Raw genomic sequence first — 25,272 nt, 5'->3', positions numbered from 1 at the left:
TTTAAATATGGATTTTATCCTTTTAGAAAAATTTGAAGCAATGTGTTATATATCGCAGGACTGCCTAAAGCCTAAAGTTCTGAGATTCTTCATCCATATGTGACTTATTCATCTGCCTGAGCTGAGCGCAGGTTTTTCCATGTTTAGACTGTCCAGTTATTCAGTACCAGGCCTGATCTGCTAATGCCCATGGCAGCTGCTGCCAAGTACTATTCATTGTTTCTTGTAAAAGTAAAGGAAAAAAGATGCTTAGTATGTGTTACAGAAATCCTTAAATTGAAAAATCCCCAAGAGGAGTGACATTGCTTTAATACAAAAAAGATATATATATATGAATGTTGTTTACCTTGAAAGTGTTTGCCAGTTGCCATGCCCTGCAGCGTATTTCATTTTTAGATTTGAATCTTAGTATAATAGCCTGGTGAAAATGCTAAAAGGAAAAAGCCTTTCGTTCTCAGGATGTGCATGTCATTGTCGAGTTATTAATATGGTAATGAACCCAGGCATGTATCGGAAACTTATGAAGAATGTATGGCTGTTGTGCTTCCTGAAGAATGAATATTTCATTCATATTCATTTTAATATGTCACGGATGTAAAAAGTATAGCTCAGCCTTCTGTTTTTTTATCGTAACAGGAAATTAAATACAAGACATTTATATGTGTTTTATTTTGGGTTATTAAAATACATAGAAAACCTGTATTATCGTTTGAGCAAGCAGAATTATCTAAGGTAAAGAAAAATAAGCAAGAAGCTGAAATGGCTTGCTGTGTTTTATATTGTAATTAATTGTAAAGCAGGTTTTATCCTATCTGGCATCTCCCTAACTGTTGTCTGTTACCTGCATTGATAGTCTAAGGCCTAGCAAGGGTCATACTCACTATTAAAAGGTAATATGGACACACAGCTGCTCTGGTATCTGCCTCATGTGTATTCATGCCCACAGGCTGTGAGCTTGCCTGTGCTTTACTTCAACAATACAGCATGCACTGCAACATGTTATCAGATGAAGTTTCAGTCAATTGAGGGCAGTCAATAGGCACATCTACACAGCAAACAGTAAACCTTTTCACTGCTCCCCTGCCTCTGTGTAATTCAGGGAATTAGGCTGGACTCAGGGGAACAAAGGCTGTTCTCTTTACCAGGTGCTGAACTGATAAGAAAAGCCTTTTATTTTGCCATTAGAAACAGACACAGCTCATAAAAATGTGTTCACCCTGTAAACTATTTAATTGCAATGAAATCCTCTTTTCAATAGATTAACTTTTGCATTGCCCGGCGCAACTAGTGTCACAGAGGGCGATACCACGAGAATGAGATAAGATAAAGCCAGGCACATTTTCCGAATTCCATTGTGTATTTTTCTTTCCGCTGTAGCCTTTTTGAAAGAGGAAAGTACGTATTTAACCAACTTGATATCATTTGGCAAATAAAGTAAAAAACAAACAACAACAAAAAATTGATTAATACTTTAACCCCCTATGCCACTTCCTCACAGACAGCTATCTGCAAGCCCAGCCGTACCTGCACAGCAGAAAAGACGGTATGCCTAGACATGCAGGCATTAATCTCTGCCCCCAATCAGGTCTGGATTATCACCTGGAAAGAAAGTATTGGTGGCAGTTGATATCGTGGAGGGGTGGAAGGAAGTGAAAACAGATTAACTGTGTCAATTTTGTAAAAAAAAAAAAAAAAAAAAAAAAGAGATGTCTTTTTAAAGTAGTAATGAACCAACAATGTTATTTCACTCCAGTTCAGCACCTCCTCCTGATTTATATTAGGAGATTGATTCAGTTGCAAAGTTGGATTCCTGAGTTTCAGTTTTCAGACTAAGGTCTTTCCCGACTGTCAGGCAGTGAACAATAAGTGCTAATTAGGGGACTTAAAAAAATAAATAAAGCTTAGTTCCAGAGTGTAGTTCACTGCTGGGATAAAGGAACAAGGCAAGGATGGTTGTCTCTCTTCATGCATATGCAAGCATATCCTGAGAAAGAAGATTGGCTGTGTGTCAGGGGAGCACTACAAAAGATTGGTGCTGAAGAGTGGGCTGAATTTCAAGCCAGCCAAGACAGTTACAAAGTGGATTGAAGGGGCCCAGTCATGTTTGCCAAGATCTGAAACTTCTTTCAAAAGCAGTGTTTGCATTTAAGTCACTGCAGCAGCTGAAAGGTACATAGAAACTTTTTTTTTTTTTGCTTTTTCTTCTCTTCTCTCTCTCTCTCTCATATTTAATCTGACATTTGTTTCAGAAATGTGTAACAGAAGAAATGTTGTTAATTGGATTATTCGCAGCTTTGTCAAACTGGTTTCTAAGTAGAACCTCCATGCAAAGTTAAATAAGGGTCCTCCCTCTTGTTTTGTCAACTGGAATGGGGTTGGACTGTCAGAGGTCATGAAATGGTTCATTTACTTTCAGCCGTAATATTGTTTGTCTGGCTCTGTAGTTTGGGAATAGACTCTTTCTTGGGGATTAAAGGTTAATGCACTTTTTAGTGTAGTATCAGCACATAGGCTATTATGCCTTGATATTTTAGAGTTTAGTTGTGTTTTGAAAGACCACCTAACACAATCCACAAACCTGAAAAACACTGTAAATATATTTTTGTGTCTTATGCTAACCTTTTGAGTTATATTTATTTTAAAAAAAAAGTTACTGTCATACATAAGTGTAATATAAAAATATGGCTTATAATAGATACGCATGTGAATTTTTAAGATGCTACTTTATGAATTGTTGATTGATTTTAGTCTTTACTGTTGCAATAGTGTTCTCTATTGAGTCACACAAAAAAATTGAAAACTGTTCAGTTATATATGTCATTTTTAAATATGTAATTTACACAGATAAGCTATTATAATGAATACCTACTTTTCCGGGATGACCTGCTGACAGCAAAGGCAACAGGTTGAAGATTTTAAAGATTACAAATGATATGTTCGATATGTTAATGTATTTTTTAATCCCTATATTTTTCATAAACTGTGCCTCACCGCTAAATTGAGGACACATTCAGCAGAACAGCTGTGGTGGTTCAGTCTTGTAGTTCTGGGTGGATATTGTATATTGGCCAAAACTGTAACCACCGTTACTGTACTATAGCACTAAAATAACATTGGAATTTGCATCTGTTAAGGCTGAATGCAGGATGCTACAGAGCACAAATCTTGCAACAAGACACTGAAAAGGTATGACTCTGTAGCACTTTGCAAACTTTTGATGCATGGAAAACCCTTACTGTACTGTACATAGATGCTGTTGTAAACTATACATTATAATACAGCACTCTGCTCCAAGATCTTGTTTGGGGGATCAAGGTGGATTGACAAAACAATGAAATAAGTTTTGTGATCGATGATTTAAAAAGTCTGATTTATTCGGTTTGTGACAAAATGTGCACACACAAATACTTCTGATCTTGTGTAGTTTCAGGGAATTAGGTGAACAAAGTAAGCTTTAAATTATCATAACGTGATATGATAATTTAAAGCCTACTGGTGCAGGATGTCGCTATGAATAAAGTGTCAACAGCCAGAGATTGCAATGACCTAGCAACCTTGCAATTCCTAAGGAAGCATCTTAAATTCTTTACAAAAGGACAGATTCCTTACAGTTGCAGTTGTTTTGTCACTGGTTTTTGGAAAAGGCTTTAGGTATTTATTGCAAGACATTCCGCAGCTATTTTTACATGGAAAATAAACTGCTATGTTATTATTTTAGACATTATGTATTTGCCATAGGGGATTAAGATTATTTTATTTTTTTGAAGCCCACATTTGTTTTAGAGTAAGGCAATGGAGGATTATGTTGAAAAAAGCAGAGGTTTGGTCTTAAACAAATAATTGTGCTGATTGATGGGTAGAATGAATGTTAGAAGTATATTGTAACTGATACTTATTTTTATTGAAATGAATTTACTGTTTAATGAAGGGTAATTTAGAAGATAAGCTACAATGCTGGTTATTTTCTGCTAACAGTAAATGCTTTATTGAATCCACCTGATTGCAACCTTCCATTGTTGAAAATGATCAACAGTACAAAGAAAAACAGATGTTCTACAAGTTTTCTTTCTTTTTTCCCCTCAAGGAACTGCTGCTGGGTGTTGTTAAATACACTAACTGTTGTTCTGTCGTTAATCACCAAATCTTAAATAGCTAATTGTTGTTTATAGAATAAAATGGCTGCAAATGCATTTGTAATAAAGCAGGTATAGAACACGATTAACATATCAGCTCCCCAAATCTACAACTAAGTGCAGTCTGTCTTAATGATAAGCAAGTCATTACGTTTACTGCAAACCCACCAACTGCTGACCTTGAAAGCAGATTGATTTAAATGTTAGTTTTAAGATGTCTTTGTTTAATCTATATTGTTCATTGGCTATATGTGTTCACAGGAGTTGGGATGAAGGTATTAAAATATGAAATCTGATATGGAAGCCATACAAACTTAAACTTCCCAAACTGGAGCGCAAAAAGCTCTCCCTGTAAGAAGAACCCCTCAAATGTATTTCTAAAAAGAAAAATATGTAGAGGGGGAGGGGGCTGACCATACTTAGATTAGCAGCTGCAGCAACTGAGCCAGCCATCAGCAGGCCGAAGTAGGGTTGCAGCCCGTTATGGACGTGTCATAATGTTTTCTTTCAACTGCTCTGTTAGTTAACTGCCAGGTGCAATTGAAGTGCCGTGAAAGCAGGATGATGTTTCTGGAGATTAAATAGTGTCCTGTCCCTCCAGGTTATCATATTTTCTGTAAATATGGATGACTTTTTTTTAAGGGTAAATAATATTAAATACAGTATGTTAAATTGTATCATTTGATGCATTGTTGTGATACAGTAGTTCACTTTAGAGTAGTAAACACTGCTGCTAAGGCTTTTTTTGTTTAATTTGTCCTCTAAAAAAAATAACTCGACGTTCATCATATAGCTTTGGTATAAATTAAGCCTGTTGGCTGTATTTTAATTCCAGGAATGCTACCTGTTTGTAGCCTATTGACATGTGCTGGAACTACATAGACAGGTTTAAGTTGCAAAAAAAGGGTAAGGTTTTTATCATATTGAAATTCTAGGAACTAAAATAAGAGACTATTTAGACTATGTAGCCTAAATAGCCTTTTTGGGAATGCACTATGTCTGCCTATATGTATAGTGTTGTTGTTTTTTGTTTTATTTTGTTGTCTTTTAAAAACATTTTTTTTCTATAATGTGTGATTTGTAGTGTAAGGATGTATAAGCAGGCTGGATTGTCAAAGCGACATAGCATTCTTGCCCAGCTGACATGACTGCAAGTTCAAAGTGGCTGAGGAACAGTAGTCAAAGAGCTTGTAGATTTGTATGAGGACCATTTATACTATTGGTTAAACACATACAAGCTACCTGCCGGGCTGTAGCAACTGCCATGGAGGCTTCTTGTGAGTCTGTAGAGAGTTTTACATAAATCTGCATTATATTAATCATTATTATTACAAGATCATGTTTTAAAGGGGTTATTTGTAACTAATAAAACATAGTCCCTCTAGTATTCCCCGAAGCAACATATTTAACCTAATAATTAAAAACTATGTTTGATCCACACAATTGCTGAATTCAGCCCTAAAGTACAGTATAGAGGTGAGAGTGGTGTGTATAACTATGGCCAAAAGTGTTGCATCACCCTATAGAATTAATTAATTTTGCTTCATGAAGTCGAATGAAACCCGCTGAATAGTGTTACATTAACATATTGAATTACATACCGCTTTGTAGTTTTCCATAAAAACTGAAAAATATGACATTTCGAAATCTAACATAAAATATTGTACTACTATTATGGCTTCCGGTAGACTTCTGTGATATCATTTTGTAGTTTATTTGATTACATGATGCTAAATAAAAGATCTAAATTATGTTCATAAAGTTTTTTTTTCTTTTTCTTTTTCTAAATGATGTCTCAATCCTAAATTTCTAGGTGATGCAAAACTTTTGGCCACAGCTGTCCACAGTGCCTTCGCATTTACTCTTATTGGGTGTGCCTATGCCACAACAGCTTTTAAGGTACTTTTATATTTGTAAAATAATCCTATGAATAATGCTACATGCATAATCTGTATACCTTTTCAGGTCAATTTGATTTCTAGCTGCATAGTGTGCTGTTACTTAGTGATGCACTATTATGTTATAACAAACATAAGCAGTAATAACAGTTTCTAATGTTGGCTTCAGAAATATTATAGTTTTTGTTCAAGTTTCCATGATTCAGATAAATAGCCTTTCCATATAAAACTTTTTCTACCAAGCCTTTCCCTGCAAAAGTCCTCCATGTAATAAGAACCCACTTGAACTTATCTCAAAAGGAAATGGAGGAGACAGACCGTGGCATTATATTATCACACGGTAAATGGCTCAATCTTTTTATTTTTGATAGATATATTGTAACAGAAAATAGTTTTTAAAATTAAGTTATATCTTTAACTATTGTAAAAATTGAACCATATTGGCACTACAGTAAACAACAGTTGGGTCATTCCACATCAAATAGAATAATAGTTCCAACCTCACTGTCTCAGATCCTTTTGATATTGCATATTTACCTGAAGAACCCCAAAATATATACAACACTGCAGACACTTTCAAAGTTTTGCTGATAATAATTTACATAGTTTGTTTTGCTGTCTGTTCCATCAGTTACTTGCTGTCTAGATGGATGTAAACCTACAAAATACCAGCAGTGAGCATACAAAAATGGTGCCATTTTTAAGTATGAAGTGTGCCATATTCAAGTAGAAGGATACATTTTACAATTAATATAATGCAGCTAAAGGTGAAATGGCCCCTTTTCAGTGCTCGTTTTCCTCCATCATGGGCACCACCCGGTATAGGCCCATAGTTGAAATAGAATATTTTGGGATTCTTCCTAAAACACTTACCGAAAAAATCTAAGTCAGTGAGGTGGGCGGATTCAAAAATGTAGTTCATTTGATGTGGAAAGACCCAATTAGGTTTGATTTACGTTTTAATTTCACAGATATTAAAAACAATTACAAAATAATATATTTGTCCTCACTATAACATTCTGGGCAGTGGAGATTATCTGTGGGTATACCACACCTACATGTGGTATACCCACCACAACAGCAGAGTGAAAGGCAGAATTATGGGCCAGATTTTGATAAAACAGGGGCAAGCGCAACACAAGCACAATGCGCAAAGTCATTGAGGCAGTGGTAGCGCTGCAGGGAGTGGTCTGTCCCAAGAGAGTGATTTTGATCAGATTTAGCGCCCGGCATAAGCGTAATCCAACGCGATGTCTTTGCACTACGCCAATCACTGCCAAGTGGGAGGTGAAATCTGATGCCCAATAGTGTCAGTAACATTCCCTTTAAGAAGCTGTTTGCCCTGGCGTCAGGATGCTAAGCAATTTTTAACTGAGAAAAAGAATAAGCAGTGCTAGCTCAATGTTATCTGTATCCAACATGGAAGAGACACCATGACAGCATGAAGGGGAATTTGGCAGCACACAAGCAACTCTCAGACAACGAAAGGAACACTTCACGCCACAGACTAGATATTTTTGCAGGAGGTTGAAGCAAGGAGAACAATATTATATGGCACAAAACATTGAGCGCCCAGGGCAAATAAGGTGAAAGAGGCATGGGAACATAACCCCTTGATGAAATATGTTCTCATAATGCACAGTCCATATATTATTCTATATATACTGAGCTTGGCATTTGGGATGTTGTACCTCATTCAAACTAGGTGTTGAATGATTAATCTAGTTACTTTTACAAGATATATTGTGTCGAACAGTGGTCTGTATTTGGTCATTCCATCTCAAGTGGCCCAAAAATTGGGTGGTGGCATGTCATAGACTTTTAAGAACATAAGAAATTTTACAAACGAGAGGAGGCCATTCAGCCCATCTTGCTCGTTTGGTTGTTAGTAGCTTATTGATCCCAGAATCTCATCAAGCAGCTTCTTGAAGGATCCCAGGGTGTCAGCTTCAACAACATTACTGGGGAGTTGGTTCCAGACCCTCACAATTCTCTGTGTAAAAAAGTGCCTCCTATTTTCTGTTCTAAATGCATTTATGCATTAATTGAAAAATTAATGCATAAATGTATTTGTGATAAATGGAAAAATCTAGTTTCAAAACAGCCTTGCTCTGTACAGATAAATAACAGATTAGAAAAAAAGTGTTTCCTACCATGATTTAGTTGGAGTTCTAAGTTGAAAACAAAATTGTCCCGCCTTTGACATCACTGAATTATATATATGTAGCTTCAGTTTGAAATATTGAACAGCTCTATTGCTCAAATGGTTTGACATTAGGCGTGAAGATCTCACAAACGTTTGGGCTGACACAGCTGAAAACCTTTCCTCACATATTCTTCTGTATGAATTTTCCAACACAAATCAGTGAATGGTCAAGTCTTCAATTTATCACTCGAGATGGAATGATCCATTGCAGGTATAGTGATACTTTACCAAAAGCACTACAGAGCTACTTGTAGTCCACCAAATGAATGAATAAATCTTGTTTTATTGTTTGTATTAATATATAGCCTTCCATTTGCAGTAGTCAGTCATTACCATGGAATTGTGTTTTTGGTTTAATCAATCACACACAGTGGCCCATCAGGAATATCACATGTGTTATGGTAGATAGCGTTTTGTGACCTGAATATTGTGATATGTACTTTATTGTGTATTGGTACACCCCTAATTTAAGCTCATTTGCTCTTGCGCTTCATCTGTTATCTACAAAAGAAAAACTTTCCTACTGTGCCAGTGTCACACGGCTAACTGAGTGGTGACGTCAGAACCAGGAAATTAATACACAGAGACAGGACAGATGAGGTGAAATGATGAAAGCGTTGTTGCGCGGTTTATTATAAATAAAAAGGTTTTAACAGAAAACAGGACACGGCACTAGCGCCAAAATAAATAGACAAACAAAACGGATTAACACTTAAACAAACGGTGGATGAACAGACAAACAAACACGGTGAGTCAAACAAACTTATATTTACTTTTTCCTTAGTTTTACTTTTTAGTTTCTCCTTCTCCACACCCGTTCTCCACTCACCAAACACACAACCCAGAGTGAGTAAAACGTGCATCTATATATACTGTTGTGCTGGGATTCAATTACTAATTAATTATTCACTTGAATCCCAGCACGTGAATTAATTACGTGCAACCTCGTGCTCACATATTAAATACTTTAAATGCACGTGAAGTGATGTGCAATCCCGTGCCTAAATACAAATTATACATTTTAAATAACTCGTGCTGCACACACCCATTTATATCCCATGCAGCCATCTCTATACACCAACATTAACACACCACACGCAACATACAACACAGAAATGCACACAGGGGCGGAGCACATTGCCACAGCCAGTCATTTAGCATTGTTGTTATATTAATGAAGAGCAAGAATCTTGGATGACAAATACTGTTTTTAAAAAATAGATTACCAAATACCAACATCAGTAAAAACAAAAACTATTTATATTCCTGTCCAAACATGTGGTGATACTGTGCTGTACATGCTGTAGTTACATTTCACAAGTTGTTTCAGATGCTTGTTTTTCAAATGGAAATGGTGTTAAATCGTTATCTGTTGCCAGCTATTATGTCTAACTCTAACTGGTAGTAAACCATTATGATGTATCATTCACTCTTCAGACCCTGAAAACATATGTTTTGATGCTGTGTTAATGATTGGGTTTTGGACTGGGTTTTGGATGTAACCCCGGTTCCCTGAAAGAGCAGATGACCAACAACCATACTTTTGGGAAAGTATATCAAAGCTGTTGCGAGGGAGCGTGAGTGGAGACAGCAGACAAGGGATGTCTCACTACCTCCAAACTAATGTTGGTGGTTTGAGTGTGCAACCTCAAGGACCCTTGTGCCTATTGAAGGCATAGAGGGATCTACCACATTAAGTCAGTAGAACCTGGTGAATGTATTCGGAGTAGCCCAGCTAGCCGCAGTACAAATATCTGTCAATGAAGCTCCTCTAAAGAGGGCTCATGACGTAGCCACTCCTCTGGTAGAGTGTGCGGCCACTCTCCCAGGTGGGGGTAGGCTGGCATTAGTATATGCAGTCGAGACTGTGTCCACAATCCAGTGGGACAGTCGCTGCTTCAAGAGGGCTTGACCTAGGGTCCTTTCACCATGACAGACGAAGAGCTGTTCAGATTGATGCAGCGCTGTCATCCTGTCCACAAAACCTCTCAATGCTGTAACTGGGGAGAGGGAATTTAATCTCTGATCTGCCTCTGAAGCAAAAGGAGGAGTTCCACTTCTAGTTCCACTGGCGAATTCAAGTGGAAAGCCGTAACCGCCTTAGGGAGGAAAGCGGGGTTCGTGCGCAACGACACCCTCTTTCCATCATCTCAAACACACGCTAATAAAAAGGCTGTCTTCATAGAAAAATGTTTCAACCCGATGGAAAGTATAGGCTCAAATGGGGCCTTAGTGAGAGCCTCCAATACCACGTCTAGGCGGACGTAACCGCCAAGCGCCTTTCAGAAAATGGGTCGCTAAACTATGAGCGCCCGGGGATGCTGAGTCACTGGGGACATGGTATGCAGATACGGCTGCTAGGTACACTTTCAGCATAGAGGGGGATCTACCCGCCTCTAGCAGATCTTGCAGAAACTGTAAAATAATTGCTATAGGGAAATAGATGGGGTCATAACCTCTGGTCATACACCAGTTTTGAAAATATTTCCACTTATAGGCATACAACGCCCTTGTGGAGGAGGCCTTAGCATTTTGCAGTGTACTGATGACTGCATCTGAGAACCCTAAGGTGGACAGACGGTCCCGTTGAGGGGCCAGACCCACAGTTGGAGTCTGCCCGGTTCTGGGTGCCAAAGGGTGCCTCTCGTCTGACTGAAGAGATCCATGCGTAGCGGAATCTCCCAGGGGTGGCCTCGTAGCAGCTGGCAAAAGTTTGAAAATCAGATTCTCCTGGGCCATCTGGGAGCCACCAGGAGAACTGTTGTCTTTTCTCTCCGTACTTTCTCTATGAAGGCCGGGAACAACGGTATGTGTCCTGGGCCACTCGTGGGCTAGGGCGTTGACGCCTAGTGGACCTCTGCAGTGTTGGGAGAACCATAGGGAGCAATGAGTCATCTCTGACTCTGGCTTCCCACAAAACGTTCCCAAATGCGCTGTACCACCTGAGGGTGGAGTCGCCATTCTGATGGGTGAGGACCCTCCCTCGAGAGGAGGTCCGCCACCCAATTCACCACTCCCGGGAGATGAACAGCCCGGAGGGATAACAAGTATTTCTGTGCCCAGATCAGCAGCCGAAAGGCTATGCGGTGTAACCCCTGGGACCGAAGTCCTCCCTGGTGGTTCACGTACGCTACTACTGAGTATTGACTGTTATCCCTCCGGACAAGGACATGTCGGCTCTGGAGCACCGGACGGAAATGCTGAAAGGTGAGGTGAACCGCTCGCAGTTCCAGGCATTTATGTGCAGTGATGTCCAGCGACCCGACCAGGACCTGCTGACTCCTCTGTCATCACTACCTGACGGTTGTGAGTCACTCCCATGCTTACACCTTTGCGTAGATGAGAGGCTTGCCTCCACCAGCGCAGAGCTTCCCAGCATACCCGAGACACAGTCAGCCGATGGTGCCTGTCATATTTTGGATGTAGCCAGAAGGTATTCAGCCACGTTTGAATCGGGCGCATATGGAGTAACCCCAGCTGGATGGCTGATGATGCTGCGGCCATCAGACCCAGTAACCTTTGACACAACACCAATTGTACAGGGTTGGAACAGGGTTATACATTTCTGAATGGCGGCCACTCTGTCGTCTGGTAAGGGAGTCCAGCCGGAGCCCCAGGAAAACTGTACTCTGCATTGGTATTAATTGGCTTTTGGCATTGTTGCGGGTGAGACCCAGCCTCGACAGGTGCTTCATCACAATCGCCATGTGGGCCACTGCTCCTTCCTGCGACTGGGAACAGATCAATCAGTCATCCAGGTAGTTCAACACTCTGATCCCCTGCAGCTGCAAGGGGGCTAGGATGGCAACCACGCACTTTGAGAACGTGCGGGGGGCTATGGAGAGGCCAAATGGGAGCACAGAAAACTCAAAAGCTTCCCTGAAAGGCGAAGCAGAGATATTTCGTGTGTGCGGGATGAATAGGGACGTGAAAATACTCGTCCTTTAAGTCCACAGTTGTAAACCAGACTGGAGGATGTGACGGTTATACCACTTCCTCTCCCTCAAGAACCTGTTGAGGTGTCACAGGTCTAGGATGGGGCAAAGGTCCACCGTCCTTTTTTGGCACTAGAAAATCCCACGAGTAGAACCCTTCTTGTTGAGAGATGGGTTCTACGAGGCAAATGGCTTGTTTCCTGTCTGAGGGCCAAGACATGGAGAGGGTCACTCACGGATGTGACTGTGATCCCGAGCGGAACTGTAGTGTGTAGCCGGTGTGTATGGTGGCACGTACCCAGGTTTCTGAGGTGCAGGTGCGCCAGTATTGTAGCTGGTGTTGTGTGAAGGGGTGGTTCTGAGGTCTTCAGGGGCCTTGCTGGGGCTGCTGAGGCTGGGGTGGAGCCTGCTTTGGAGGCTGTTTAGGGCTGCCTCCCATAGCGCTGCTGCACTGGGGCCCCACATCCGGCGTTCCCACGTCCTTAAGGACGGTCCCGGTTAGCCCACGCGCAGCGAGTGGGTGACTCAACAGCTGGCGCAGCGGAGCCAGGTCTCGCTGGAGGATTACGTCTCTCCTTCTTTTTTTATTGTTTATAGCTGCAAAAAGCAGAGGAAAAAGAAAGGTTAGTTATACCTACCTTACCTACCTGGTTGTGAGAAGAAAAAGAGAACTACTTATTCCCTTGGTGAGTGGAACCGAGGACGTCACTCCCCGAAGGGGCGTATCAGCAATATTAACATAAAATGCTTAGTAAATACCTGACCTGTGGCAGGCATATCCCAAAAGTACGGTTGTTGGTCGTCTTCGAATTGAAAGGGAAGCAGGCTTTGTTTTTCACTTTGTAGCTCTATCAGTTTATGCTTTGCACATTTCCCTGCATTCGACTATATTCTGCACATTAAGATTTAAATAGACCTGTTATTTTCAGTCCCCTGCTAATTCCCGTGTTTTTTTTTCTTTTTCCTTTATTTTTATTCACATAACCTGCCCCAGCTTATAAAGACATTGACACGAATGGCCCTTGAGGAGTCAAACAAAAAGAAAGGCTTAGATAATAAAATTAGCCACCCTCTGGGTACCGTGTTCTTATCTTGTGTCTTGTTCTAAAGCTTGGAGCAGCAGGGGAACACACAGACCTTGAAATTGCTCTAAAATGAAATGTTTCCACAGCATTCAAACACATTTGCATCAGGGTTGAGGTTGAGCAAAGCTATTACAAACCCCCTCCTCCTTTTGCTGTAAGGGATTAAAAAATAGTTAAACTGCCAATAGCTTTCGGGTGGATGGAAGGGCATATCCTCTGGGGACTACTGCTGCCTCCGGGGAGCTTCAGCTCTAAGTGAATGAAAAGGAACAAAAGAAAATACCCGTAGCATTGCACGGCTTCCAGCTTAATATATTCAGCAAATGGATAACTAGGATAAGCCTGGCTGCAACCATTGTGGCTGCAAGAAAAAAAAAAAATCTTAGTTGGGAATGGTGGTTGTAGGGGGGAGGTTTAAGTAATGCTGGCAGTGGGTTAGTGAGTTGCAGAGGCACTTATATTGACATGAGGTGCTATATGATGGGTTACAAACAGTGAGTGAGATAATGGCCCGTGAGGCAGCACAGCTACACATTGCCATTTTCTCTGCTTCATTAGCTTTCTATGGGTTGCGTTCAGGCTGAAACAAAGCACAGGGACAGAGGTCATTGAGTCTGGGGCAGTCCAAGATGGAAAGGAGGACAGTTATTACAATGATGGGGAAATGCGGGCCACCAGCTTTGAATGCGCATTAATGACATGTAAGATACAGACTTAGACATGATTGTCTAAGTCTGTATCACTGGTAATAACCAAATTGTACTGTGTAGTTACAGTAAGTACCATCAATGTTAAAGTTATCTGTTGTATAAAATATGCACAATTAAGCTAAATAAATATTTATCAAATCTAACATATTGCAAAATACAGTATTTAAGATTGTTAATGGTGCTTGTACTGTATGTATTATTATTATGCATTTTCTTAGCAGACACCCTTATCCAGGGTGACTTACAATTGTTACAAGATATCACATTATTTTTACATACAATTACATTATTTTTTTTTTTTACCACATTATTTTTACATACAATTACCCATTTATACAATTGGGTTTTTACTGGAGCAACCTAGGTAAAGTACCTTGCTCAAGGGTACAGCAGCAATGTCCCCCACCAGGGATTGAACCCACGACCCTCCAGTCAAGAATCCAGAGCCCTAACCACGATTCCATACTGCTGCCCTTACTCTTAAGGTGATTGGACTTGTAATTGACATATTTTCTTTCATGCCTAACTCCTTTTGGAGTAAAAAGCTTTGAGAATTTAGACTTAATCTTTAGTTGTTAGCAAACACTGTTTGAGTCTTTGGAAGGAACATGTGTGTGTGTGTGTGTGTCCACAGTTGCCAACATATACTGTAGTACTGCCTGGGGCTTATTGGTGGCTGAAATAAATTAATGAATAAATGACTGATAAAATAACCACAATCACATGTGTCTGAATAAAACTGAATTTAGGAATGAGAAAAAAAAGTAGCAAAGGGATTGATGCACTTAAGGTTAAACATGTTATTAGGCAAATATTGTCCTCTTAATTGTTCAGCCTTGTGCAATAGTAATTGTTAAATAATACAATACAACATTTTGGGGAGAAATATTGTGTTAATAACAATTTGGTGTAAAAGGTTTTGAGAATCTAGCCCTAATTGATCTAGTCTCGAGCTTGTTACATACCCATGTCCATTTCAACACCCGAGCTATTTAATGGGCAGGATTAAGAGCAGAGGCCTGCATGGGTTAAGGAGGCTGTGGTATAGAAGTTCATCTTGGCATGTTTAATTTTGCTCAAGGTTTTAACCAGGACTGTACATTATTCCCACACCAGTGCATGTTGGATGGCAGTATTGTTTAATGACTTGCTTCGTAGCAGGAGTATTGGGTTTGGATTTTGAAATGCATTCTAATGTGATGATGGAATGGAAGGGCTGTTTTGTGGTTACTTGATTTGCAGATCATCTTCCTTCGTAATTAAAAGAGGCTGTGTTTATAAGGCTGGGAATCTGCCACCAGTGACAGTGGTGTCCTCTTCTCAGATTATATATCTTGTTGTGGTTACAAATTGAAATTGCTCACTGCTTCATCTTTTTCGAACATTAGAAAATACATGGGGAGGCACAAGGCAGTCTATTTAGCACAAAGTAAAGGTTGTGTAATACAAAGCAAGACAATAAAAGTTTCATATGACATTTTAGGGAGGAACAAACTACAATAACATCTTCTATGGGGATGGAAACCAACATACAGAAATAAAAAATTCACAAGACTATAAATGATTAACTAAAAATGAAAGTGAGAATTAATGTATTGTACTCGGGACCTGATTAATTTAATGGGGGCCCCTCTTTTCACATTCAGTTCCTTCCCTTTACTGTTTTACTACCACCACACTCGATTAACATTAATGTCAAATTACTGTCAGTGTCAAATAAAAAATGGAAAATGCAAACTGCATGATCTTTTGTCATAAAAGCAAGTTATCTGGAAATGTGTTGTCCTTATCACTTATGAATTATCTTAATTAAAAAGTTAGGACTTGCCACTAACTCACATTGGCTGGGTTTCCACACAGCTTAGAAACCTGTCACTCTCTCTACAGTCATCATTTATGTGACGTAGCATGCACATACCACACGTTATAGGAAGTGTGCGTCTAAAACATTGTACACTTCAAAGGCAAGTTAAGTCGTCTTTTTGTGCTACAAAGCCGCACAATACTTACAAGACTTAAGCAGTGAAAATCCTGTTTCTGACTTTCTACTATAACTGAAGACTGTACAAAGCAATCATACTGGTGAGCTTCTTTGACCAGATAGGCAAAAAAACATACAGTGCGAGGAGCTTAAGTGTTTTTTTTTTTTTTTTACGTGACACCATTTAGTCAGCGTTTCAGATTATTGCCATTTGACTCTAGTTATGTTGTTTTATAAGCAAGGTTATAAAAAATATTGAAGCTACTACAAATAAATTGATTGGTCATCGGATAGCTGATTGCTTAGCTTAGACTTTTTTGTCCCTTAGCAATAAGATGCAATTATTGTACACTAGCCTTAAGCATCATCTATCCTGGGTACTGTACCCTACTAAGGGGGAGGGGGAGTGACGTTTCTACCAAAATATGTATTAAATTAGCATAGCTGTGTTATTGCTGCGGCTACTGACTACATCAGGCTTGAGCCCAATTCACTGAGCAAGATTTGTTTTAAAATTACGAAAAACATGAAAAAGAAATCTAGGAGAGCTAGGAAGGAACTTAAAAGACAAGACCAAAACTGTTGTATTTTCTGAGATACCGCCGGCACCTTGCAAAGGACCATATGGACAGCTGGAAATAAATAATCAAAATGCATGGCTGAAATCTTGATGCACACAGGAAGGCTTCACTTTCCTTGAACATTGGACCACATTCTACAACAAGAACTATCTATATAGGCAGGATGGACTGCACTTAAATAAAAAGTGAACCAATCTACTCGGAGAAAGGATGCTCGAGGAGGTTCAGAAGCATTTAAACTAGAAAGTTGGGGTGAGAAATCAACAAAAAAACAGAAGAGAGACTACATCAAAACAAGGGCAGCAATTCAGGTAAGATAACCATTAAATGTAATTATCTAAATGCTAGAAGTCTCAAAAACAAAATGCACTAACAAGTAACTATGATGTGAGAGGTGTTACAGAAACTTGGTTATCCGAGAGTGATGGAGACAAATATAATATTAGTGGGTATACACTTTATAGAAAACACAAGCAGGACAAAAGATGTGGAGGGTAGTGCTATACATCAACAATAGTCTTGAAGCCCAGGTGTTAAATCTGGAAGAAAAAAAACAACACAGAATCAATATGGATCAGAATAATGGACAAAAATTCAAAGGGCATAATAATAGGGGCATGCTATAGACCGCCAAATTCAGATGCTGAGCAAAATAATCTGTTCTACAACGGCATTAGAAATGCATGTAGCACAGGAGAAGCCATACTAATGGGGGATTTCAACTTCCACCATATAAAATGGGAAAACCTGGTGGGGAGCACCACATCCAAAATTGAAATGGTAGAAATGACTAATGACTGCTTCCTAACGCAATTTGTCAATGCACCGATTAGATGGGAGGCATGCCTTGATTTAGTTTTTTTCAAATAACAAAGAACAATAACTAAAACAGAGGTCAGAGAACCATTGGCAAACTCAGATCACAACATGGTCTCATTTGAAGTGCTTTTTAAAACCCCAAAAGTAACGACTAAAGCTAAGGTTTACAGTTTTAAAAAGGCAAACTGTGAAGGAATGAAACAGAGACTAACAGAAGTAGATTGGAGTAAAATAGAGAAAACATCCTGTGACGGGGTACACCCCACCCCTGTATTATTATTTGTATTTTTGACGGCGAAAAAACTGTGTTTTAATGTTTGTTTTTAATTAAAACCTGTGAGAATGTGGCTGGAGCCTCAACAAGGTAATTGTTTTATTTGATAATTAATTAAGGCTCCAGCCACAGCTTAAAAGAACCCGCTCCAGGCTGATCGAGGCATTTTGAGCCAGAGACTGGAGTACTGTGTAGAGCTGGCGAATATAAGAGAAGCAACTGCTACCGCTGTACCACACGGTATGTGTTAGCTGGTTTATTTTGGTCACCGAGCCCTTTTGTTTTGTGTAAAGTGTTTTGTTTATTATTGCATTTATTATTAAACGGGTCTCGTTCCGTGTACTTACCTTTGCTGCTTTACCTTTGTACTTTCTGGCCTGCCTGACGTCACACCACTCGTCATCTTGCCACACATCCACAGAAAAGAGATGGCTATTTAAAAAAAAATGTAGTATTAGAGGCGCAAAACAATTACATTCTAAAAGTAGACAAATCTAAATCTAAAACAAAATGGCCAAAATAGTTTAATAGATCAATTAAAATATATATTCTGAGAAAAAAGGCATGTTAGAAAGGCCGACAGGGATAGAAATGAACATCCCAAAAGTAGACAAATCTAAATCTAAAACAAAATAGCCGAAAAAAGGCACTTTACAGAGCGTTTAAAAGGGACCAAAAACAAAGTACACAGAAAGAGTACTTGGAACTGCAAACACAAGTCAAAAAGGAAGTTAGAAAGGCCAAGAGAGAGATAGAAATCAATATTGCCAAGGGGGCTAAAAACAATTCCAAAAAGTTTTTCCAATATTATAACAGCAAAAGAACATTCAAAGAGGAAGTAAAATGTCTGAGAGATACAAATGGCAAAATCATAGATGAAGAAAAAAATAGCAAATATATTAAATGATTACTTTTCACAAGTTTTTACAAAGGAGGATACGGACAACATGCCCCACATGTCGACCTGTTCCTATCCAGTTTTAAATAACTTTAGCATAACAGGCAGAAGTGTTAAAGGGACTAGGAGCTCTTAAAATAAAAAATCCCCTGGGCCGGATGAGATCCTCCCAATAGTACTCAAAGAAATGAAAGAAGTTATTTACAAACTGCTAACCAAGATCATGCAACAGTCTCTTGACACAGGAGTTATACCGACAGACTGGAGAATTGCAAACGTAATACTGATCCACAAAAAGGGAGACAAAACCGAACCAGGTAACTACAGACCAATAAGCCTGACTTCTATTATATGTAAACTTATGGAAACTATAATAAGATCCAAAATTACCTGTATGGTAACAGTATCCTGGAAGACAGTCAACATGGTTTTAGGAAAGGGAGATCGTGTCCTGGACCTGTTGGATTTTTGACCGACTGTCATACTATATTTGGGGGTAAGCCAACCTGCAGAGGCGTGTTCCAAACACCATCACAGACTTTTCCTATTTGGAGTAGCTGTACTCTTGCAGATCTTCCATTTTTTTAGAAAATATAGTGAAACTTAAAAATTGAGAGATTATGTTTCTATTGCAAAGGCATAGTGCCAGCTGGTGCATGCAGCTGCTAACCATCTGCTGCTGGGTGAGAATGAACATATCTTTCTTCTTTTCCACCAGGATTAGATGCTTTTTGAACTTGCTGGTCATGGTTAGTGTCACAAAGACGGCCGGAGTGGGTGGCGTCAGACCAGATGCAGGAAATAAACAGACAGAGATTTGGGGTTTGGTGAAGCTGAGCGAATGCTTTCGCTCAGCATTTAATAACAGAACAGAAAATAAAAGGTTTGAACAGACAAAAACACTGGACACGGCACTTGCGCCAACATAAATAGACAAACAAGACATACTAAACACTTAACAAACGGTGCACGGAGAGACAAACAAACACGGTGAGTACAAACACTTATAGATTATTATTTTCCTTTACTTTACGTTCTCCTTCTCTCTCACCCGTTCTCCACTCTCGAACATCCAACCCCGACTGCAAGAAATGTGCGTCTATATATACTATTGTGCTGGGATTCAATTACTAATTAATTATTCACTTGAATCCCAGCACGTGAATTAATTCTGTGCAACCCCGTGCTCACATATTACATTTAACCAGCACGTGAAGTGATTTGTGCCCTCCTCGTGCCTAAATACAAATCTACATTTTTAAATACACGTGAAACACAGACCCGTTTATATCCCGTGTACCAATGACTATACACCAACATTAACACACGCACCAACATACAAATGCACACAGGGACGGGGCACATTGCCACATTAGTTACAGGGTGTGCATTCAGTATAATGCCTCTTCCCATCTTGTCTTTGTTTTAATCCTGTTTCTGATATACACCTTTTATTAGTATATAAACTGCCACAGTCCATTTCTATTGCAAAGCTATTGCAGGATGCTGGTGGACCTGACTAGATCATTGATGCTGATCAAAGTTGCTGGTCACCTTGTAATTGTACTAGAAAGACATATAATTTCCAGTAAGAAGCATACATGTTTTACACTGCTCAATAATATAGATATTTGCTGGAAGTTGTATGAGACATTTGTACATGCAACCTGTACAGCTGAGCGAACATAACCTGTACTCTTAAAAGTATGGCATAACATGTTGAATAAAGTTTGTAGTAATTATATAAAACACTTTTCTGCTCAAAAATGATTGAAATGATTGCCTTGAGGACTATGCAAGTAGCAGAGGGCACATTGATTCTAAAACCTTGTTCAGTGTCATGGCCACTCATAAGCTAAGAAAAAAAATAATTTGCTGGTTTATTTCCAGATGCACAAATCCAGCATGGTCAGCTGTCTCTGCACAAAGAGGCCGGGAGGAACAGAAACGTGGGGAATGCTAAGCTGGTGCAGCAGTATAGACAGTAGATAGATATATATATCTATCTACTGTGGGAGAAGAATTGCTGCACTGTCCCTGTCTTTCACTCCCTGAACCTTGGGAACACTTCATTCTCAACTGTGCTCTTAAACGATTTGAAATTAACTTCTTTTTAGAGGAGAGTGAAAAATGATTGGGAGAATTATTTAACATTTCTGCATGGTTTTATGGCCTAAACACATAAAACAAAATAAAGAGGACCCACTATTTCCTTTGTACAGCCAGATCTTATTGAGCTTAATTGTTTTTTACACTGTTAAATGTATTTTTGTTTTGTTGACATCATATTGTAGGATCTTGTTTTGCAGCTGAATTTCTTTGCTTTTTATTTAGTTATAAAAAGTTCAGAGAAACCAGAGATGTTTCTGCTTGATGTTTGTACTATTGCTTTCTTTTCACTTCAAATGGGCACATCACATATTGTCACTTATGGCCAGATGTTGTAACTGTAGTTCATTTGATTTGTATGAAAGTGAACTTGGCACACCGTTTACATTACCATTACTTTATCCTGTGTTATAGGGAGCATTGAAGTGGACACAGATACAGGATGTGGTGACTGTTATGTTTGATTGTTCTGTGTTTGTTACTGTCCATGACGTGTGTGTGTGGGTGTCGTGCTGTGTGGATTGTTTGTGTTGCCGTAGGTGAGCGTGCGTGGTTGCTTTACGGCAATGAGAATCTATGCTTGAAATGTATAAGACACACAATAAAGCTTCCTGCTAATTTACCGTAAACAAGTTGTTGGAGTCGGTTTTTACACCATAACAGTGACATTCCCCAGCTATGATTCAGGGTGCATAAATAAAAATATAAAAACAATTGCTGGATACAGCAAAGGTAAAGCAATGTGTTGTTTGTTAACTCAACAGGGTGTTCTATAACTCTTTTAAAAGGAATCGACCCACAGGGTGTTCTAAAACTATTTTAAAAGGAATCGACCATACTTAGTTTATATAAACACATTTAGGGCCCTAAAAGGAATAAATAATTGAAAAGGGGTATGAAACAGCTGTATCAAATGCTAATGAACAGTAGTGTAACTTCTCCTTCCTAGCAGTCATAGTTCCTTCTTTATAGTTTTATACCTTTACTATGGTGTTATTTTTCTTTTAAAATGTTCCCTTGGAGTGTTTTATGTTAGTGCTTGAACAACCTTGATTAATTCGATTTTGGTATAATCAGTTGTTAAGTTATATATATAAACTATATATATAAACTATGTTATAACTTAAAGTTTATTATATATATATATATATATATATATATATATATATATATATATATATAGGTATTTGGATTTTAAGAAGATCCATATGGCCTTTGCACAAAGTTTTTGTTCTGATGGTTATCAGATTTGCATATGTAGACATTAAAAATCTCCTGTATTGTATAACCTAATGTTAGTTAGTTTGTTCAATCCTCAACAATTCTTACAGACATTAACCTTTTTGCATGGCTGCAATTATTTTTGGCATGCCCTAGGCTGTACTTGCTTCATATTCACTGCATTTTCATTGAAGTCTTTTAGACAGAGAATACAGAAAACAGAAGGCTCTTGTTTTCATTTGTGTGTCACTGATCATTGACCTACCATTGGGTGAAGCCTGCTTTGTTTTCACTTTGAGAATGTCCTTATTTGTGACTTAGGAACTTGAAGTAAAAAACTAAAAAGACCAATTATTCACTCTTACTGTTGCACAGCAAGTACAATATACAAACTGAGTCAGGGGTTCTCAACTTCTTAACACTGTACACAGCACCAAAATACATTATATACTTTGTGTGTGTGTGTGTGTGTGTATATATATATATATATATATATATACATAATTGTACTAGAATGAATGTGCATTGTTATAATGTTCACGCTATACTTTTAAATAGAACCATAATAAGGTATTAGACAAAATATTTGACTAGCACGTTGTTTTACTAAACCTTAATAATGTATTTGTTAATGATTCCTCTTCAAGTTTACCATTAGTAAAATACTGTACATTGCTATCGCTATCAATCTAAGCTGGCAGTTAATGATGCAGAATGCACTGAATAATGGGAAATCACAAAGACAATCATGCGATTGATATACCACCAATGTCCAGGCCCTGTTTGAACAAACTGCCCTTATTGTGTCACGGGTGCATTATAAAATTGTTATGGCAATCTATCTATTAAAATCCATTGTGATGTATTATATTTTTGTATATATTTATTTTATATTAAAAATAATAACTTTCTAAATTCAAAAGTCTCAATGATTCTGTGGAATATGTGTAAGCTTTTTATATAGTATGTATCCCTCTATAGTGCATGTGTTTTTCACCCATTACATTTTAATAAACTATTTATATTTTTAATGAACTATTTCATATTTCGTGATCAGTGGGATACAGCTCATTTGCTATGTGTGTTCTATATTCTGTTTTTAATTCTGTTATGGCAAATAACAAAAAAAAAGAGTTTACTTTTTACCCATGTTAATTTCATTATTATTATTATTATTATTATTATTATTATTATTATTATTATTATTTATTTCTTAGCAGATGCCCTTATCCAGGGCGACTTACAGTCGTAAACAAAAATACATTTCAAGAATCACAGTACAAGTATTAATACAATCAAGTATTAATACAATATGTTTGAATATTTCAACCAAATTAAACCTTGATAGATGTGACCTTAATCCATGTAGGATACAAAACACTAGCTGTTTTGTGTGTCATCAGCCTAGTTCAATTATCAAAGGTCTTTAAGTCTAACAGTAGGGGGTAGGTAGTTGAGAGGGGGGGGGGGGGGGGGGGGGGGGTAGTAGCTGGAACAAGTTTACATTCTGAATAGAGTACAATTTGCATTGTTAATTGTTGTGTTAAAGATTACTTTGTCACATATTTATTGTTTTAATGACTATTGTTTAGTGGTTCTGAAGTTATTAAATAAATCTCAGTTCTTAGATACCACAACTAAATTAAGAGGAGTCAGCAGCCCCACATTTTTATCAGTTAAGCCTCGATTTGCATAGAAATGCCTACAGTCAGCTTTGATTGCAAATCAGTCGCAAGAACTGCACCAAACTGGATTGTGTGGGTTCAACTTGTGACCACTTTGAAATTGTATAATTTGTGATTTTTCTTCTGTGAACCTGGGAGTGGTGGAGTGGGGAATAAGTGAGTCAGTGTTCCTGTAAAAACATTCATGAGTTGTAAAGCTGTTGTAAAGTCATGTTTTGCCATCTGGTGGCCCTTATCAGAGTTCCTGTCTTGACCTCCCTAAGCAGAGTGAAGGCATGTTCAATAAATAAAGCCTCAGGCATGTTAAACCTCCTTGTTATAGTAATCAGGACTTCTTGGGATTGTTTAGATCACCACTAAAGGATGCATGGTGGATAATAAAAATAAAAAAAAAACCTTTAGCTGTAATTGCAAGTGAACAAAATACCTGTCTGTATTTAGGGAGCAGCTGTTTTTCCCTGCCATACCACTTACCGTTGTTGACAGTCTGTCTGTTCAACTTGTTTATTTGTCTTGAACAGATTAATGAATGCGGTTTCAAAGAGTTATCAGTCGTTCCAGCCTAACACACTGAAACAGGTACTGTGTAAGTAGGAAGTGTTCAAAGAATGGAAATGGGGCTCTTGGTGGCTTTTGTTTTCTTTTTCTCTTTGCTGATTTAACAGTGGGTCTTGTTAGACCAAAATAATACCTGTCTTGACCTCTTCCAGCATGTGTATTGAACTAGCTCTTTGCATGAATGTAATGTAAGCTTCACATCTGCACTAAACAATCTGCTGGAAATATTTAGTTTTGCAATACTAACAGTTTAAGGACAAAATATAAATATTTTAGGTTTATGTCGCCACAGCACTATATAAACATTCACATGGCGTTGGGTGTCTCGTTATCATTTAGTTGACATTTCTGGGAGTAAAGTTTCATAATAATATATTACTAAATCTAGAATTTAAAGTTATCTGAATTAAAAAAAAAAAAAAACCTGTTCAAACCCAGAAAATAAAAATTTAATTTTGTGTCTTGGTGACTGTCCTGATTGCAGAGAGTACATTGTGGAGACGGGCTTTCTACGATTACACATAACAAATCAGTAAACTGCTGTGTACATTGTCAAATACTCCCTTTGCAGATAAGTGAGGCCCAGATTTAATATAGCACAGCCAAAAAATTCAGAACAATGAATAATATCCACACTAGCTAGCGCCTGGTTTATTCATAGTATTGTGATGGGGGATGCTTCAAAAATAGATTTAATATCTTATTGGAAAGAACCTGAAAGAATTAGAAAACTTGATTTAAAACACATTTGCTTATTCTGAGTTATATAGCTCCGCCACATTGAAACAATATGATCCATAAGCAGTACATAACATAGACCTACAGTGCCTTGCAAAAGTATTCGGCCCCCTTGAACTTTGCGACCTTTTGCCACATTTCAGGCTTCAAACATAAAGATATGAAACTGTAATTTTTTGTGAAGAATCAACAACAAGTGGGACACAATCATGAAGTGGAACGAAATTTATTGGATATTTCAAACTTTTTTAACAAATAAAAAACTGAAAAATTGGGCGTGCAAAATTATTCAGCCCCTTTACTTTCAGTGCAGCAAACTCTCTCCAGAAGTTCAGTGAGGATCTCTGAATGATCCAATGTTGACCTAAATGACTAATGATGACAAATAGAATCCACCTGTGTGTAATCAAGTCTCCGTATAAATGCACCTGCACTGTGATA

The 25,272-nt window shown here is 38.3% G+C and overlaps 1 protein-coding gene across 1 annotated transcript in view; it reads left to right on the top strand.

Moving 5' to 3' along the window:
* The first annotated feature begins 2,049 nt into the window (after positions 1–2,049).
* Positions 2,050–25,272, top strand: part of LOC117400528 (extracellular sulfatase Sulf-1-like) — a 103,507-nt gene continuing 80,284 nt past the window's right edge. Inside the window, exon 1 of the mRNA XM_059022228.1 lies at positions 2,050–2,169. The gene's annotated coding sequence lies outside the window, so the exon portion shown is untranslated. The remainder of the gene's footprint in view (positions 2,170–25,272) is intronic.

Source organism: Acipenser ruthenus, chromosome 4 (genome assembly GCF_902713425.1).
Source record: "Acipenser ruthenus chromosome 4, fAciRut3.2 maternal haplotype, whole genome shotgun sequence".
In the NCBI taxonomy this organism is placed as follows: domain Eukaryota; kingdom Metazoa; phylum Chordata; class Actinopteri; order Acipenseriformes; family Acipenseridae; genus Acipenser; species Acipenser ruthenus.
This window is presented reverse-complemented; position numbering and strand designations above follow the sequence as displayed.